We start from the raw sequence: 15644 nt of genomic DNA on the forward strand, positions 1-15644 counted from the left end.
CCCGGCCAGGTTTGCTAGTTGTTCCTTCCTGTGCCTGCTGTAACAGACACAAACTTAAGTGTCATCAAGCCCATGACATACACGTTGGACAATTCATGCTGTTGACATCACGGACATCCACAAAAATAAATCAATTTTCACAAGTTTAGCCTCAAATATATTATAATTGATGAAGGAGTTTAGAAAAATTCTCGGTGAGTCATAATTTATGGAGCCCCAATTTACTGCGTTATAAGTGAAATGAACTGCAAACTGCGATATCTATTTTTTCGCCTTGTTATTTATGAATAAATCTTGACAAGACACCCATGTATGTAAGCACAAATAGGTTATAGCAAATACAAATCATTGCTCGTTTTTTATCTATTTTAATAGTGGAGTCAGTTTTGATGCCGCTGTAGCAGCTCGAACTACAGTGCGTTGACTGATTAGGCTGCTGCATGTTAAGTGCTACGGTTTTCAAATGCTGCGCATTGAGCTTTTATACCTTCGCTTCGACTTCGTAAACTTCGCGTCAACTAACAAACTTACGATATCATTGTTAGCATTTCTTTTGATTGCGCTCCGGTAAGAAATAAGTGTGTACTGCGTCCATACCTAAATAAATGTACTAAAAAATTTCGGCAATGTTAAGGGCAATATAAATCGTTGCTATAAAAAGAGAATGCTGTGTCTGCAGGCGTCAAATGTTATTTCTCAACGTTTAAGGTTTCGTCACTTTCGGTCTTTGTTAGGCCTACCGAGTGCCACAAACAGCACGGGAAATTCTCCGACACTTGTCGACGGGTGCAAGCTGTGAATTTCTCAACCACCTTACTTGCCTTTTCCGTTAGAGATAATTACATTGTCTGGCTTAGAATAAGGAATTAGCTTATATTTACTAGCAACTGCTTATTCCAAGGAACAACCCATACACAACCACCCGGTGTGATACAGTTTTGAAAACGCTGACGTTCTCCCCGAAAGCAAACGTCCTTGTCAAACTGTCACTAATATACTTCTAGCGTACTAAGGTATATCCAATAATGCCTGGCTACGACGTTTCTCGTCGCAATTGGCATATTATTACAAGAATATAGGTTAATCTCTGGAACCATGTGCGCAAATAACACCACTATATAGGTGCAAGGTGGCCATGGATACTACGATGTTTTTCTCGAGAAGAGTCGCACAGCGCCATATAACGATTCCACACCTGCCCACAATGACCACCTCGTCATGTGCGAAGGTTGCGCCAAGTTAGCGAAAGTTTGAACAATCCGTTTCCTAAAGCAACTTACTTCTGTAGTTGTGCATATGTCCCAAGTGTTTCCTAGGCACTGAAATTGAAAATAGAATTAGAAATTAAATATCTAGGATGTATCTTTCTTTACTTGACCAATTATTACCTACATGAAACACCAAGTAAAATTACTATGCTACCAAATAGCCATTTATATAGCGATATAATCACCGAGGGAGTTGACAAAAAGGCATCTGTAAAGATAAATTTGCAGTAATAAATTATTTTAGTTCTGATAAGTCAGAATACTTCTACCTGGCCTATGGTCCCAACTAATGAAGTACGTTGAAGAGATTGCATGCGGCTGCTGTTTTCAGATGGGGCCAAAACTGCATCGCGAAAAATGTTTTGTGCAGCGTGAAGTGACACCGTAAATGAATGCGACAGGTCACTAGTATGTGCACAGGTGTGCCAAGAAAGCAGAGTCTAAGCTTCATGTAGCTAGCGTAAAATGTTCGCATTATTTTTAATATAGCGGTTTCTTGCCAGGCATTGTCGGCTCCGGTCGCATACAAAATATGTTGGCTGAGTCCCGAAAAGCATTACAGTAACTTAGATCACGGTATGCTAAAACGTTCCGTTAAACCTAGAAAAACAGTGGCACGTGAACAGTGACATTTTAAACAATCTGTTTTTACAAGAACATGTTTTATGCCGGGGTACACACACCTCACAGACGTCATATTCGTCACTGAAATGACATCACAATAAAATGTTCCATTGGCGCGGCGGCGCTAGGATTCGAGCCCATGATCAGTCCGGCCGGAACGAGAGGTGTGAAAGGCTCTGCCAACTAAATACACGCCTGATGTACTTCCCTCTAACTTCTACATTCAGATGGTGCTGCCGTCTAGGAAAGGTGAAGCGAAGTAATTCGTCATGACACTAATGAGCGCCAATAGTTGGCGCCTCGATAGGGCTGCGGATAGCAGCGGGAGCTGCTGTGTTTACCCGTCCGTCGCCTATGTGGAACGCCGCTCAGCTTGTGGAACGCCGCCGCAGCGTTCCACAAGCTCCGCTCGTCGCAATACAAGCGTGTGGCGTACACGCCACGGAACAGGAGAAATGTGGTCGCACCTTTTTCGAAGCAACCCGCCAGCAGGACGTCACTCGCCTAGCACACCCACAAGGCTCCTGCCGATCCGCAAATTATGCTCCTTTCGCTGTAGCTGACCGTGGCTTCACTAAGCGATTCGCTCACAACCCGTTCGGTTGCGTTCGCACTGTTTGCGAGCGCCTGGGCTTTCAATTGGACTTAGGAAATTCTCCGGCGTGCAAAATCTACTGTCTAACGTTGATGCGGCTAACGGTGCCACACCGACGAAAGATAACTAGCAATGTAGAAGTTGGTATCGGGGCACAATAGACATTCAAATGCTCCTGTGAAGGCACATTTCACTTTCGTATTTAACCGATTTCAATAAAAGAAGGATCAAGCAAATTTTTTTAACTTGATGTGCGAACACCTTTGTTTGGGTGGGTGGCTGACGAAATTGCATACGTTTGCAAATGCCGGGGATCGCCTGTCCTATAACTTGGCGTTTTTGCAGCGGCCACCAATCGCCAACCGGAATCTATCTGGAGCTGGGCTGGGCATGCCCACTGCATCCTTCAGAGAAGCGGCGACTCCGATGAGAACGAGCCACCACCATTTGGCCGTGTCTGCAAGTGCATGCACACATAAAAGTCGTGGAAAATATTCATTAAGACAATTTTAATTGAAACGCCAAACAATTAGTGACAAAAATCAGAAAAACTTGCTAACCTTTGCGATACTCCCTAATTCAAAATCTGCGCGCAGGGTGAATGCAGTATTCTGCGTGACTGTGCATTCCTGCTGCGTCTCACGAAGGGATGCCTGCATCGGCGAACGCACGAAGGCGGGCGATATACTCTGGTGTTGTCTCGTAGTACGTGACCGCGAAGGACTGCGCTATGCTTTCATTTTCCGCGTTCCTCCTCGCTCTATCTTCGGTGGCCTCTTTTAAATGCTGAGCATTTCAGTAACTCACGATGTCACCCGCGTTGACGTCCGTAGTCGTAGTCCGCACCCCTCCCCTACACTATATAAAAAAGATACTATCCGGCGCCTGGTTTCGATCCCTCGACCCTGCGGGCGGAACGCAATGTGCATGGTGTTCTACCCACTGCGCCACAAAGCCGACACAGAATGGAAGGCTACGAACGCGCCTTATATCCTTGGCTCATTCAAACTACGTCAAGAAGCTGCTGATACAACGCATTCACTACCACCAACTCCCCAAACACTAAACGTTAACGCAATACACCCACCCCCTATGCGACGCATTTACTCAAGTCCCCCTTTACTGCTGACGAGCGCTCTCTCGTCAGCAGTTGCCACAAGTGCAACAACATTAACGTAACGCAAACTACTTAACGTCGTGCGCCCCCGGAAATGCTCTGCATTTGATCGTGCCCCTCGCGAGGGGGATATTTCTTTTTGACAGGATGCCATCAGTGCCACTAAGAAAGCTGTCTCTTTAAAAAGTACATGAATGATCCAGTGAGATTTGGAAGGGGTCCGCACCGCAGCAGCCCGGCACTCCACTAACTGTGCTATCTCTGTTCGTTGCCAGCATAGAAGAAAAGTTTTTTTCTCTCGCTTATCTCGTAGCCATTCACCGCCGGAGGGAGCTCTCAGCCGGAGAGAATCTCTTGCGCCGTCTCGGCGTACCACCCTCCCCCTCACACTGTCGCCACACCTTCTCTCTCCGCTTTCTTGCTTCTGTCTTCGGTGTTCCCTTCGTTCGCTCGGTTTCACCGAGGGCCATGGATGGCACCACGGAACCACAGGAGAGGCTCAAGTGCTGCGCAGTAAAGCCGATGAAGCACTGGCGACTCACCACGCACTTCCTCTCTGAGCTCTCCCGATGTCGCAGGAAATAGTTTGTAAGATCGACGGCTGCCAGCCAAAGCCACCGACAAGAAGCATGAATGTTCACCCGCAGTTAACTGACAACTCCGTTTTTACTATTGCGCTTATTGCGCCAGTGCATGCTGATGTTGCGTAACAGAAAATTTGAAGGTTATTATTTCGAATCTTTTTTTACCGAGAACCGGAGTCGTTCGTGCCAGAATTTAGCTGACTTAGTTACTCAAAGCTAGAATTATTTCTATATTATGTGACGTTGTGTTTTGCTGCCGGGTCCCTTCAAAAGAAGGGCCCCTGATTTAAAATTTTGTAGGTTTTACAGCACTTATTCAGAGTTTTGCGCTACCAAGGGGTGAAACTTCCGAAAGAGTGAGAAAATTTGCGCAGACAATTGAAACAATCTATGCAACGTTATCGTGATAAACGTTTTCATGTATAATTCCAAATTACCCAGTTTTTCTATGTGCCACAAATCAGGTTGCGGGTGTGTGGTAATAAGTCTCATTTCAATGCTTCTGAGGAATACGCTTGATAAAAAAGTACCCAAAAGGATGCATTATTTTTAAATCTGGGCTAATTAACTGCCAAGCACATCAGTAATATCTCCCAATGATTTATTTAAATTGGTTCTTACGGCTGAAGGCATTCATGGCTAGAAAAGCTGGATAAGACAGTGTTTCCAAAGAATTGATTGGGCTTTTCTTGCGCCTGCATTATGTCGTAAAAGCAACGAGTTTCGGGTTAGTCGCCTAGACATACGGAGAGCAAACTTTTGCTGAAGCTCTCATATTTATTTTATTCGGGTGAATGCTAACGACACCAGGCCTCTTCCGACCAAGTTAGTGACGAAGTATATTTGGTCATAGCAACAGAAATTCCTTATCTAGAATACAAAGCAAACATTAATATTTCATTGAACTCATCGCTTCATTTTCATCTCGCAATTATGATGCTGAATGAAAGCGCGTCCTTGACAGGAAGGTGGCGAGAAGCTGCCTGCCCAAACCAAGCGATGAGCTCATATGTGCTTTTTTCGCGTCTTTTTGCCGTTACCTTCAGTTTCTTCATATTCATCATTAGTCTTATTCGAAAGCTTCCTAAATGCAGCTCTTTAAGTACTCTTTGCAGTATATCTGCCAACTCACAGAAGTTAAGGATGTCTATAAATTTCAGGTGGTTCATGTATACCTATTCGTTCATATCCATGGCTTCCCTGATTGAAGCTTCATCATTAACTGGTAAACGTGTAACGCTGTCGGCGTGTGTAGCAGAGGGCGAGAGTTATGATAGGTTGGGCGCTTTTGCGTGCAGTTTGCCTACGTTGTCTGTTACGGTGTCTGATACATACCACTTTTTGTTGCATTCAATCGCGCCTTACGACTCGGATATCCGGACACCAAGGGAGCACAAACGGGAACGACAGCCACACTCCCTCAGCAGGGGAAAAAACCGCAGACAAGGCAATAAAATCCAACTGGATCATGATGAAAAAACAAGGCAAAAACGACAGACTTAGGAAAGAAGGGAGGCAGGCCTGTCCAGTCTCCCTTCTTTTTTTTTTTTGTTCGTTGTCTTTGCGCTGTTTTCCTATGATAAATCAGTACCAACTAGACCTATTGACAGTCAACTGGTACCGAGGGCACGCTAGGTGACGGTAGGTGCACTCTTCTTTCTAAACTGCTTCCCCTTTTCATCCGTTTTTCTAGGCCAAAGCCTTACTAAGCGGTATTGACATCGCTATTGTATTCACTTTGTGGATGCATCAACTTAGCTTCGTTCGTAGAGTAGAGTAGAGCCAAGGTAACCAAAAAAGAGGCAAGGCAGATTGAAACGAATAAATGGAGGGAAAAAATGGAAGCCAAAACGTCGTTAGAGATGTACAGGGCTGAGAAGATGAACATCAGAAAGGAAAATTTCTACGATAATTCCCAGGGCAGTGCTTTGCTTTTTGAGGCTAGAGCAGGTTGCCTGCGAACTAAGAGTTTTGTGGGGAAGTATTCACAAAATGATGGGGTATGCGTGGTCTGCGGAAAAGAAACAGAAACTATGAGGCACATCGTGCTAGAATGTGAGGGTATCCATCCAAATCTACATGAAGGGAATATTGGGCTGTCAGAAGCCCTAGGATTTAAAGGTATCACAGAGGAAGTTAACTTCAAGGCTGTCGAGGGGACGAAAAGAAGATTAGAGTGCTGGTGGACGAAAAGCAGAGAGGGGAATATTGCCTAGGACAGTTACCACTTGTAACAGAAAAAAAAAAGTATTTTGTGTCTAATAAGCTTTTTGTGCCTGCCCTAAGCAGCGCTAGTATTGAACCAAAAGTGTAAAACATAGGTATATTAGTTTTTTTGGTAAGATGACATGGCATCACCCCGATACAAAGGGGAAACCAATAGAAATCATCAATCATCAATAGACACCTGACGCAGGGCCTTTGTGGCCTCTGCTGCTAGCGCATCGCACATGAATTACAGACATTTCTCCGCCGAAATGGGACCCACATTCATTTACTCAAAACTGCCTTTTGCTAAACGCAACTGAGCCAGGCTTTATCATTAATCATAAAAAAGGTTTATTAAAAGATATTAAACGCAGCTCTCTGCAGGAAAAGCCAACGCGACGGGTTACGGCAATATACCCCTTCAAGTACAGGGATATGTGCTAGTCATCGAGGCCGCACCGGTATCCTCAAACATGATTTCCCTGGCGTTACCTTCAACTTCAATTGGAATAAAGGACCCTGGTGCATTTGAAAATTGTTGCCACCAACAGCGTCATGAAGTTGTCTCACATGATTTTTAAATAAAAACCCTCAGCAAATAAAAAAAACTTTCGGATTTTGTGGCGATGGTGGAATACAAAAATACTGCATAAAATGATATCAGAAATTGCGATTATAGTTGCGGCAAAACCGATATAGGTAGCCATTATATTAATTGGCACTGACAATGTGGGATATAGAAAATTGCGCTGAAACTCGCAGGAACGTGGGTTATGCGATTGGCATTCATAATTTAGAAGGAAAAGGATAAAAAGACACTTTTCTCTTCGGCTTTGTTCGGGTACAACTCTTCATTGCTGAATCTACCTCTCCTATAAACTAAGAAACTACGGCGGAGCTTGTGTACAGTGTGTAGGCAAATTCCGTAGTGAAGGATGTAGTCACTACTGGGTAACCGTGTGGGCTCTAATACACCTTAGCGACTAATCAGAAATCTATATATAGTACTCCACACGTTCAGAACGCTGGAACACGAAGGCCATTGTTTTAAGAATAGAAATCGCAAAATATAACTCGAGAAATCCTGTGTACGTAAAGGGAGTGCGAGGAGCTTTCCAGGGGCAGGAGGAGAGCAGAGCGCGATGGACACAGATTGGCGTAGTACAGCGAGAGATAACCTGCTGCGTGCGGAAAAAGATGACAGCAAGCCGAAAGCCTCCGCTTCGTCACGTTTGGTAGGGCGCATTTGAACGTTTGGCGTCGCCGCTTGATCGAATTCATGCGTAGCGTAAATGAAAGGAAAAGCGAGTGCAGAGCCGCAGAGGCGGCATATTCGTAAAAAAAATATTAATAATTTTATTTCCGTATCATGATAAAGAAGACATTATACAAAACTGCATAAAAGACAGGCCGATTGACAAGGTCCCGCACACTGCGCCAGGCAACTGCATTGAGAATATCTATTTCAGCGCAACCTACAGTTCAGGATACATAAAAGATAAGCTCTTAACATGTGTCATGTAGAATTGACGAACATAATGACTAGAATTTCTTCGCAAATAGATACGTTATTGATCAAGGTAATTCTAAAAAGATGGTAGCGTGAGCGGCCACTTTTTAGCGGAATATTTTACGCGCGTAGTGAGCCCCTTCCAGATGTAAATGCATTGAGCGCGAGCTGGTCGCTAGAGCAGTGAAACATTATTTCCACCACTAGTCTCATGTTCTCTTCTTTGAGTCTCGCCCCTAACATGTTGTATTAATGTGTTTCACCTTGCACTCTTCTTTGTGGCGAGAAATATAAAGATTTTAAAGATTTATACGCTCAAAGATATCAAGATTTCATGAAATATAAATTTCCTTCTATGTATATAGGCTGTGCAAAAACAAGTTTCTTTTATTTAGCTGAATGCGGTCATTATCATCAACAATAGCCTACTCAGGCACACTGCAGGTCGACGCCTCTCCTATTGACTTCCAACCACTCTTGCTTTGCGGCGCTTAAAGGCCAACTGAACTCAAATTTTTGTTTGTCCAAATTTGATCCAAATGAGTAGTCTATGCTCTTAAAATCACCATGGCGAAATCCTTAGCTTCGGTATCACAGAGCACGCCAGGTACCTTCGTTCAAAGCACCCCCGAGCAGACGACGTATGCACCTGGCGGAGAGTCGCCGAAACCAGTTCCGAGTGGCCTGTGACGGAGGTTGGGGAACCTGTCCCGTGAAGCTCGCGCTTCTCCGGCGACTTGCATGGCGCTGCGCCGGCTGCAGGGATGCGTTCGGCCGGGATTTCTCTGTTTAACGAGCGTGCTGTACCGCCGTCATCATCACATGTTTAAAACTAACCGCATAGGTAGCAATATCCGCCATTTTTTTTTCAATGCAATAAGGGAGATTAGGAGCCTACAAATTATTCACGCACTTGCGAACGTTTCGGAGTTACCAAAACTTTTTTTACTTGAAAATATTTTTACTCAAGCAACAAAATAGCGCGAAACGAGCACTTACCCTACATTTGTCACTTCTATTGCCCCTACCACAGCAATATATTTTATAAATTCTTGACCACTTGTACTTCCGCGTCCAGTATTGGACATATTTGGGATGGCCCAACGCCACCTCCATCTTTTAGACCTATCCAAAAGTTTCACGACCTAACTACAGTTGCTGCACACGCAGGTATAAACATCTGTGCGTCTTTTGCCTCACTCGCTAAGTGAACCAAAATCAGCCTTTCTCGTAGTAACAAATACATCCGCACAAATATCGGCTGTCGTCTTCGCGAAATGCGAAAGCTAACGAAACCGCTGCTCTCCTAAACAATAAACTAGATTTTTTGTTCAATTCTCAAGTGAAGTATTTACTAGTTGTGAAGCGGTAGATTTATTTCTTGAAAATAAAGTGTTTTCAACAGCACATGCCTCTGGGGAAAGTAGAAAACAGCGTTACAGATAGGAAACTTTTTCGTGTTTTAGTGCATCATTTAGCTGTGGAAGCTGGCTTATACTTTCAGACCACTTTTTAATTCAATTCTCGATGTAAAGCAAGGTGAAAAATACTGGGCCGATATTCACGAAGCTGTTTGTACCTAATGTATTGTAGAAATAGTGATTGATGTCCACCCGCTTGCAGTTTGTTCCCTTCAAACTGAGCGATGTGAGTTCCGAGGCGCCGGCTAATGAAAGCTACTTTTCGATATCGTAGGAGCAAGTAGCTTTGTGAATCAGGGTCCGCTTTCGCCACTCCGGTAGTTATTCTGGTGGAAAAAAATTACTGTCGGACGGTCTACTTCATCTCGATTGATAGCAACGCAAGGCCGGAATTGGGCATAACTCCATTATCATGGGCAAACGTTGGTGGAAGCTCTTCTGTGGAAATAACAGTGTCAAACGCGACGCTGCCACGCGCATTTGAAGGCGACTCTGAGCGGCCGCCCATGCTAGCGCGGTCGCTTCCATTCCCTCACGTACGTCACGTCCGGCCGCCGGTAATGGCCGCCTTTTCTATTCAGTTTCAGTTCCGAAAACGCCAATTTCGCGAGCCGTTTGCGTCGCGCGCGTTGACGTTTGAAACGCTGTATTTTGCATTTCGCACCCTTTTTATGTGTACTATTAGGTGACATTATTTTTACGTTGTCGAATATTTGAGTTCAGTTGGCCTTTAAGTACACTGTTGGCCTCCGAATTTCCCGATTTCATCTCTACATCGTGTTACTGGCGTTCCCTTTCTATTGTACCTGTCTCCTGGTATCCACTCTGTTACCCTAATTGTCCACCGGTTGTCGTTTAGTTTCGCTACATGGCCAGCTCAAATCCATTACTCGTTTTTTACTTCAACTATGATATCATCTTCTCGAGTTTGTTCCGTGATCCAGGAAGTTTGTTTCCCGTCACTAACGGCTACTCCTAATATTATTTGTTTAATGGCCCGTTGAACCAATCTAAGTTTTCTTCCCGTTTGTTGAATACGGGTACAACTGAAATGTTGAAATTATATTAGGCTCTGGAAATATTTAAGCACAGTGAGCCTTATATGGCTGGCTATAAAAGGGCCCTAGCACACTCCTTTTGGAAGACGGGAACAACGACTTACGAATACTGAGACTGCTGTACAACGAAAGCCGCAACAGTAAGCAATGCCGTAGATTAGTGAGCACGCCTGCTAAGAGAAGAAAAGGCAAAAAACGGTACCCGCTGCGACGGTGCGGCTCGTAAACGGAGTGCTTGAAATGATGACTTCCGGGTTCATGAAACCGGATTCGAACGGGCGTCTCGAGCCGATGCTCAAGCTGGCGAGGGAAGTGAATTCGATGTTATCACGCTACTCTGTATGCACAAATAGATACACCATCACCTTTCAGCAATCTTTTATACGGGCTACATACGAATATTAAAAGTGTATGTGCAATTTTAACGCTGATTTGTGAAGTACGTCGCTGTATCATTCCTGGATTAAGCTGAAGGGGCGACGCGTTTGTATGGCTGCTTTCACAAATCTGATAGTGAGAGTTTTCGGATACTTCTTTTTAATAACAATATGTCATTTCTCAACAAAAAAAGTGATTTTAAATTTTAGTCGTTAATGAACCGGAAAATACTACCCTTAAAACTGTTACAGCGCTATTTACGTCATCGTGTCCTGTGATTACCTTTGCCACGTAAGAGGGGGGAAATGAAATGTAAGGTTATTTCACTTCATAAATGGTGTAGTACACATGAACAGAGATTCTCGTCGCTCTGTTATTTTGCAATGAAGCGCGTATTATTTGTGACAAAGCGCGCCTTTAGGGACGTACACGGATGCTTGGAAGTCAACAGCTCCGTTTTACATTCCTTTGCTCAAGCCGCATCCATGAAAAAAAACGAGCGAAATCATTATTTTGGTAGCAATAAATCTTACAAATTTTGTGCGAAATTGGCCGTTTCTTGCACAGCGCGAAGGTTAAAAGCGAATTTACGGCTACGAAGCCCCCAGAAACAGTGTGCGGACCTGGATCTGTCCGCCGAAGTAATGAGAACACATAAAAAAGTGGCGTGTAGTGGCTCTTTGATGAGACAAAAATAAGCTCTTAACACGTACCGTGCTTAGTTCTAGTGGATCGGGCAAGGGCACCATAGTGCAGCTTGGATCCGGGCCACCACCTAAAGCGTTAAAAAAACACCTCGTCAGTATGCTTTCCTCCGTCGGCTCAGGGTGTGAACATGCGTTTATAATAAAGCTCTTTGACCCCGAATAATAGTTTGTTGCAATTGCACGAAAAAAAGTGTACTCAAATTATCTTACATTGAGCAAAGCCGAATCCTGGTGCCAGGAAAGCCGTAACAATAGTACAGGCTACAGTTCTCGCCAGCGTCCACATGGTAGCTGATGCTGCAGAAAGGCATAAAATGCGCAATTATTGCAGCTTTTTAAGCAATCCAACGGCGGTGACAGGTATACCCCCATTCCCTGTTTGCCATGCCTGGTTGCCGGCGCACGCCGACAAGAAACTGGTCAGCTCTGAGAACAGGCTACGCAGGTAGTGACGACTACAGAGCAGGGCCATAGCCAAAAGGGAAGGGGGGAGGGGTTCAAACCCGTCCCGATATCTTTTCCCGGAAGCCCATATGCAATAACTACTGTTGCTTTCGGCAAACCTATTCCTTTCCCCAAACCCTTAACCCCCCCCCCCGCCTTCCCCCCCAAAAAAATTCTGGCTACGGCCTGCGACCGAGGCACGCTATAAGCCCGGGGAAGCAACGAGACCGCGTGTAAAAATATCAGTGAGTAGAGTACTCTGGGCGATATTTGTGGCCCGTGATACCAGTGGCAACAAACTTTACATGACCGGGGAACAACAACCCAGGCACAGTCTTCGCCGTTCGCAAGAAAAGTACCCGTATAAAGTATTCGATGCTGCCGCAGTAAAAATAAGTTTGAAAACGTTTTACACACACGTTTACGTAACAAAATACCCTACAGCGCGAGTGGGCTGTAGAATATTTCAATCAACTGAACCAAACAGCTGACTCCTTCAAACAACAGCGACAACCGGTACGCGAAGCCGCAGCCAAAACCGGCCGACCAGCCCACTCACTTGCCGGCACTACTGTTGTGTACCACTCCAGACATCTGCCACGCCTGCGGATGTTACCACGCTAAGGCTGAAGAAACCGCCATTGTACTGCGGCCACCACTACCCTAGGCTGATACATCATCTTCATTACAAACTCCCACGAAACATCCCTTAACTACCTCAGAGGCCGCATATATCCTTCTCGGCATATAACCTACTACAAGCAATCCAAGCTCTTCCATACATCAAAGTCGAGTCCATGGAAATGCCTCCCTTTAAAGAAATGACATTGCTCGTGCCGCTGCTGACAACATCCTTTTCCCGCCATTCCCGTCGAGTGTCGCGACTCAGCCATGCACTCTTTCAAATCCCTTTCTTCTTGATACACTAGAATTCTCTACCGCCACCGAAGCCGCCACTGCCTTGTCCCCTAGCTCACCCGTCTCCAAGGGCTCACAACCCCGCACCTAACTGACCTAGTAGAATTAAGTCGCTCATATTCACAATCGCAATGCCGAGGAATAATCTAATAAAACAATGATACAATAAATACAATAAATATTACAGGACTCCAATACACTGGGACTACTAACAATGACTGAATCAATTCTCTATAGCGGTATGTCATAACCAACAAGAATATATCAGCAGCGTAGGGAAACCACCAAGAACAAAAACAAAGGGCTTTATACAAAGCTAGCATTACTAATGTTTCAATAGTTGGTGAAAAGATTCATGATCAGTTAAATTGACAGTGACGTCGGAAATATCATTCCAGAGTGGAATGCCGGAGGCAACGCAATGGAATTGATTGACTGCTTTTTGTGAGATGCGTGCAATGCCTCGTTGATTGTGTGGTCGTTTTGAATTGAGTAATGGTGCGGTAAGAGGGAAAGGGCGTGGTTTATTAATGGGTGAATGTATTTGTCAAGGAAGGATATGAGAGCAACTGTGTTCCGTTTTTCTAGATGCTGTGATGAAAGGTTATGTTTTATTTGCACGATACCCGACTGGCGACTGTAAACGCGTGAAATGGTCTGTGAAGTTTGTTTTCCACAGCTTCAGGCAGGTTACTGCGGAACAATTGCTAAGGCGGCCATATGGGTGATCATAACTGCGGGCGAACAAATGTCAAGTAACCTTGTTTGCATCCGTTATCTGGCGCGTTTCGAAAAATTTCGACTGTACTATAATTTTAATCTGGAAGCTTAAATTGTCTCCCGAAACGCACAAGCGACCGTCGTCGTAATCGGCGTCAACATGAATGAATTGAATAGAAAATGATATCACCGATGAGTAGAAGGCACCCTACGCGTGCTTCACTGATGTTTCATGGGGTAGAAACTAAGAAGTCAAGACAATTAATGAGAAGTAATGACGATGACATGGATAGCCAGAAGCGAGCCAAATAGCGCCAACCATGTATAAAAGAGAAACAATAATTACCCAAGTCAATAATGATTGTTTACTGATTCGTGACAATGTGTAGTAAGGTAGACTATCATATACTAGGGAGTAAAAGGATGAATTAGGTGTATAACTGATTGATTAGTGATTGATAGTATTGGCTAATATGGTAAGATTAAGGAGGAGAAAAGTATAATTAAGTTGGGCGTCAGCGGATGCCAACATAGCACTGAAGCGGTAAAATAGCGTAGGTACCATGTCGAGAGGTGAACGTGTATATGAAAATTACCCGTCATAGTGGTGCCGACGGGACCGGAATCGCCCCATTGGCGGTGGGCGCGAACGAATATTGCAAGGCTTTTGCGTTCAATGGCCGATAATTTTTTCTGTAACTTATTAGTTCCTGGAAATCCCGTGCTCATTCCATGACTGCCTCATCACCACAGATGCCTTTTCAAGCATTCGTGGCAATGGCCGCCATATTCGATGGGCATTCCTATATTCCTTGCGCCGATACTTCGTCCAAAACTCAAGATGTACGTTTAAAGTGGTCGCGGACCAGTGTGTCGCTGCAGCTATTACCGCTTCATTTAATACCTCTTGTTTTCTGAAAGCTGGCCATCATCCATACAGTACTATCCAAAGGCGAATTTCGATGTTACCGGTTCACCGCATGTGGCTACGTTATCGTCAACTCATTACGCATACGAGCGCAAACCCTCAATTCAACTTTAGTGCACCAACTTCCACATATTTTTGGCTATAAACTTACGCCAAGCAATTGATTCAATAACCATGATGTGGATTTGTCAAGAAGAGATTATAAAGAAATGCTGCTCCGGTTGTGCTCTTTTTCACTTTGGATTTAAGCTCGAAAGAATATATCACATCGTTTGTTCCATTCTTAGCTGCATGCTTTTTTACGTGGTGCTCCGGCTAGAAACTAAAAATAACAATGTAGAAACCAGCGCTTCAATAGGTACTCAGAAGCATACTTGCCAACAGAAGCCCACCTGAAGGAAATGTTCTTTAGGGGACGTTGATACATGTAGGCAGCTTTTAAACGGTTCACTACGGTTGCAATTTTGCTTTTTTTTTTTTCAGTGCTCAAACGCGTTTTGCTTCAGTTAATTTCAGGCGCATCCGAGAAAGAACAAAAGCCCGTTTGAACCCGGCTTCATTATCAATCTTGAAAATAAATGTTTAGCTGAGCGAATAGGCAGGGAGCATACATAAAGGGCACTAAAACCTAAAAAATTTGAACTTTATTATTTCGCATGATGCCGATGTCCCCAATGCTCTCAAATATTCAACGAGGTTCTATGACCTTTGCCGGCCACAACTAGTGGACATTGGCTGTTGGTAAGCATCTAGAAAACTGCTTAGGCGAGGAAACCTTTCGCCTGTAAGGAAAGAATTCCGCGGATGTCGGCAAAACTTATATTGCAACATCGTCCACCGTTAGCCATTCGCGTATAAAAATAAAAACCGCTCATCCAATCCGAAGGAATTCACGTGTTTATGCCCTTCAAAGAAGCATTTCATATACCTGTTAACGTCACATATTCCTGCCGACTCAAGCTGAAAGTGACGTCACGTTCCATGCATCTAAACAGGCGGGGCCGTATTTTTGAGCTGGTGCCTCTTTTTAAAGAGAAACGCGGCTAAGGAGAAGGGAGGGATGATTTAAATGATGTGAAGAAAGTCCACCTGGCAGCCAGCCTGGCTTGCTATTTCATATGAACATGTCAGGTGCGAAAGTGAGTGAGGGAAGCGAAGACACAA

The 15644-nt window shown here is 44.4% G+C and overlaps 1 long non-coding RNA gene across 1 annotated transcript; it reads right to left on the bottom strand.

The window, feature by feature from the left end:
- Positions 1-4: 4 nt before the first annotated feature.
- Positions 5-11776, bottom strand: LOC144178016 (uncharacterized). Its single transcript, XR_013323916.1, has 4 exons — positions 11681-11776; positions 11477-11538; positions 1281-1319; positions 5-37 (listed from the first exon to the last, which is right to left on the bottom strand). It is a non-coding gene; the product is annotated as an uncharacterized LOC144178016 (long non-coding RNA).
- Between the last annotated feature and the right edge of the window lie 3868 nt (positions 11777-15644).

Source organism: Haemaphysalis longicornis, unplaced genomic scaffold (assembly GCF_048455015.1).
Source record: "Haemaphysalis longicornis isolate Haplotype H1 unplaced genomic scaffold, Haemaphysalis longicornis Haplotype H1 scaffold_371, whole genome shotgun sequence".
Classification (NCBI taxonomy): Eukaryota; Metazoa; Arthropoda; class Arachnida; order Ixodida; family Ixodidae; genus Haemaphysalis; species Haemaphysalis longicornis.